The following is a 4,493-nucleotide window of genomic DNA, read 5'->3' as shown; positions in this document are numbered from 1 at the left end:
ATATATATGCATGCTTGTGTGTATAAGTGCGTTTATCTATTTATTTGAAAATAGTTTAGCTTATAACATTACAAAACTTAAAATATATGAATAAAATTAAATTAGTCAGTACAGTTATTTTATAATTTCAAAACTCATATTGAATTATTTATGACCTATAGAAGAACACAGAATCAGGACCAAAACGATATTTTTCAGAAAGCAAATGAACAATTTTCCTGAAATTTGGATGTTTTATTTATATTTACTCGAAAACTAAATCAATAAACAAACTAATATAGAAATTTCTAATGTAGATTTGTTTATGAAAGCTGTTTTTGTCGTAAACAAATGTATTAATTAAATAACCGTTTGTGATAATTTTAATTAAATATTATTTTCATTATTGAATAATCTGAACAATACAACTAATGAAATCATATTAAATGTACTATTGTGTAAAATAAATCAGGAAATGTAATGAAACAAGAAATAATGCAGACAACTTACTTCTAAGTCACTGGAGTAAATCCTCTCTTGGAGTCGTTTGCTAAAGCTTATATTCAATAGACAAGAACGCAGATTCATTCAATGTATTCTGTACAACAAAATATTATTTTTACTGTGATTGTGAAAATAAAGGAAATAAATCTGAGGCAGTAGAAGATTCTGTAGATATTGTTCACGTGATTATTTTTGAACCGGATTATTTGATAGTCCTATCAATGCTGTCAGTTAAAGAGGAAGAAAGCAAAAAAAGGAAACAAAAACAAAAAGCGAAAGAAAACGAAGAATAGATAAGCAGCCTATATATATATCATATCAATGAGATTCTAATTGGCTTCTCTCCGTCTCTTATTAAAGCAATAGTGTTTCTTGGCACCGATTTGTATTACTCACTTGAGATTTGGAAGTTTGTCGAACTTTCATTTTGTTGAGTTCACGTGACTTTACATTTTGAAAACTTATTCTTTTTTCTAATAACTGTAGATTTACGTTATTTTAGAAGTATGTTCAATGTTTAATAAATCAGAAATATCAAGGCATTATATTTTCTAATGTTACTTGTCTCAGCCTTAAGACTACTACTCTGCTGGTGTAGCACCTTAATATTTCTAGCCCATAAGATCGATTACAGTGATTATTTTAAAGTCTGGTAATTATTGTAACATTCTGTCTTTATTGAATCATTAATTTTCGGGGATGCAGACAAGCCAATATCGAGAGACAAAGCGCAACAAAACACACACATAGTAAACGCGAGTTTCCGTACAATTTCCGGCTATCAAACCTGTTCACAAATATTTCCTGGCCCAAGATTATTGTACAAGACATTGCACAAGATACCGAGCAATGGGACGGACATCAATACCGATCCGTTCCAAAGCGAACTTCTTAAACACACAGATACACCTGTGCTTCGTGTTTTATTATTATGAATTTAGATTAAAAAGAGGAACGCAATTTTTTTTCTGTTCATCCGAGAATGTTAGAGGGCGTGAGGAAAATCGACCGCATTTCACATACAGAAGTAATGGATAAAGATATCAAAATTATCATCAGATTCGAGACGTCTATAAAGTTTCAAAACAGTGGATTTCGCTGAAGGCATCCCAGACATGGTTGTGATCTCAAAGAGGCTGACTGAGGAAAACGTAAATATAACAGAACTATATATAGCTACTATATAGCTATACTTTCTTGGGGTTAAACCTTGGGATTCGAACTATTTTTTCTTTCATTTGTGCGGAATATATAAAAATACTACTTTTGATATTCTAGGGGTCAAATTTTACTTTCTATTTATATCTAACTTAAACTGAAACTAATTATTTATATGACTAGTCATGAACCGATAAAATTGCTGAAATAACGCAAGAAATTTACTCCTAATTTTTTAAACTTGTTTCAATCGACTGCTGCTATTTGTTTGAATAGACTGCAGCCATACTGGGGCACCACATTGAAAGGTTTTTAAGCAAATGAACCTACCCCAATACTTATAATTTTAAGCCTGGTACATAACTTATCATTTTCTTTTGTCGAAACCCTACGTTACAGGGACATAAACACACCAATACCGCTTCTGACACTGTGGCGGGGACCAAACATATACACACACATACTGGAGCCTTGGATCTATATTAGAAACTGACTCTTTCTCTATTGGCAAGAAATCTTGGAATAAAACTGAATAATGACATCCATATATATACGTGTGCGTTCATATACATATGTATATATGTACACACACACTCATGCAGATACATACACATGCACACACACGCACACATGCACACACACGCGCACACATGCACACACATGCACACACACACAACACACACATATACTCAACACACACACACACATGTGTGTGTATATGTATGAATACGTCTGCTTTTGTGTCTGTGTGTGTATGAGTGCATGCATGTTTAAAGGTATGAGATAATTTAGACAGTAGAAAAATTATTCCCATATCCAGGTTACAGATAACATTATTCACATTGCGTTTGAACGAGCAGTGCTTGTAGATGTTGAGTGAAAAGGAAAGTGCAACTGGCTTAGTTCATGAAGCCAAGATCTCGGGGCATGAAATTTTCCAATATGTTAACTAGTAAGGCAATTTCCAATTTCCAATTGGAATCAGAGTGGGTATTAAAGTAAGCATTACTCCGACTACTTCTGAATTGAGACGAGCCATGGGAGAATATGTTTCTTCAAGGGTTATCATTCCAATAATGATTTCTGTCACCTCACCGTGTTATGTTCCGTAGAAAAGTGAACGGTTTTTTTGAAAGGCTGACATCAAGTTTTCAGAATATCATTCATATGTATAGCGCAGGTAGCAGGTTTTTCTTTTCTTTTTCTTTTTTTGTTTTTAGTTTTAGAAATCGACTATATTTATTAGGTATAATTTAAAATTATAAAAAGAAACCAAGAAACATATATTTGCAGCGGACAGACTTATCTATGATTCCAGTAATATGTATTTTTCTTTCACTTATTTTTAGTCATTGAAATGCGGCCATGCTGGGGCCACGTATTGAAGGGTTTAGTTGAACAAATGGACACCAGAACTTGTCTTTAAAGTTTGGTCCTCATTCTATTGGTTTCTTTCTTCAAACTGTGAAGTTACGGTGACGTAAAGAAACGTAAAGACATACACACACATATATATATATATGTGTATATATATGATGGTCTTCATTTAATTTCTGTCTAACAAACCCACTTACAAATTGTTGGTCAGCTCAGGGCTATAGTAGATTTTATCTGCGGTATCTCACAATGGGTCTGATACCAAAAATATATTGTTGGAAAGCAAACGTCTTACCACACAGCTATTCCAGCGCCTGTTGAATATGGAAACTGCATACAACTAATTCCATGCTCAGTGATGCTTATCACTCTTCTGTTTTCGAAATGTATTACTGAATAGAAAACTGTATCCTTCTTCCTGTAACGTTTCCTTTCAACTGGGGTATCTTCTTCAATAGCTATTCAAGAAAACTAATTGACAGATGTTCGTGCTAGTCGTGTTATTATAAGATCATATTATGATCTGACATAAAAAGCAGAAATACTTCGATTCAGTCATACATGTATTTTATGACGTTGTAACGACATTCAAATTGCCTCAAAAGAATTGGATTTATCAATGAGCTTACTAAAAGCTAGAATTATATTTTTTCCCCATTTCTTTTGAGGAACAATCAATATTCAGTGGTTTGTTCATCATCCCCTAAGCTCTGAGTTTATTTCTAGAAGAATATGGTGAATCTATTATATAACACAGTGTGTTTGATGATAGATAATCTTATATTATGGACAGGGTAATTATGGGAGAGAACACCTAAGCATATAAAGGGTAATTATTTGATCAATGTCATTTGAATAACGAAAGAAAATGGTTTATGAAGCTGGAGTTACACGAAGAACTGTTAAAAAAGCTATAACGTTAACCATTTAGTCATCCATTGGAATTTTGACAACATCAATGACGTCGTCAAGTATGAATTTATGTATGCATACATACATGCATATATGTACATACCTACATATATATGTATATATACATACATACATACATACACACATACATACATACATACATACATATATATATATATATATTTGAAGATAAGCAACAAAAATTCAATAGGTTATAGCAGTACGTACGTTTCGTACAAGCTCCATTTATTCATGTCGTGAGAACACCACAGAATGTACAATGAAAATGTACTCCTCAGCTACATAATGGAATTTCATTTTAGAAAGTCATTTTGAGGATGTTTGCAAAAAACAAGAGTAAGAGAAGAAAACATATCATCTCGACTATGCTGCTGTGGAACAACAGCATAGTCGAGATGATATGTTTTCTTTTCTTACTCTTGTTTTTTGCAAACATCCTCAAAATGACTTTCTAAAATGAAATTCCATTATGTAGCTGAGGAGTACATTTTCATTGTACATTCTGTGGTGTTCTCACGACATGAATAAATGGAGCTTGTACG

At 32.7% G+C, this 4,493-nt stretch overlaps 1 long non-coding RNA gene across 1 annotated transcript in view; it reads right to left on the bottom strand.

Annotated features, from left to right (window-relative positions):
• Positions 1–769, bottom strand: part of LOC106881011 (uncharacterized) — a 29,313-nt gene extending 28,544 nt beyond the window's left edge. The window contains exon 1 of the long non-coding RNA XR_001410804.2: positions 490–769. This is a non-coding gene — a long non-coding RNA (uncharacterized LOC106881011). The remainder of the gene's footprint in view (positions 1–489) is intronic.
• Positions 770–4,493: the final 3,724 nt, after the last annotated feature.

This window comes from Octopus bimaculoides, chromosome 2 (genome assembly GCF_001194135.2).
Source record: "Octopus bimaculoides isolate UCB-OBI-ISO-001 chromosome 2, ASM119413v2, whole genome shotgun sequence".
NCBI lineage: Eukaryota > Metazoa > Mollusca > Cephalopoda > Octopoda > Octopodidae > Octopus > Octopus bimaculoides.
This window is presented reverse-complemented; position numbering and strand designations above follow the sequence as displayed.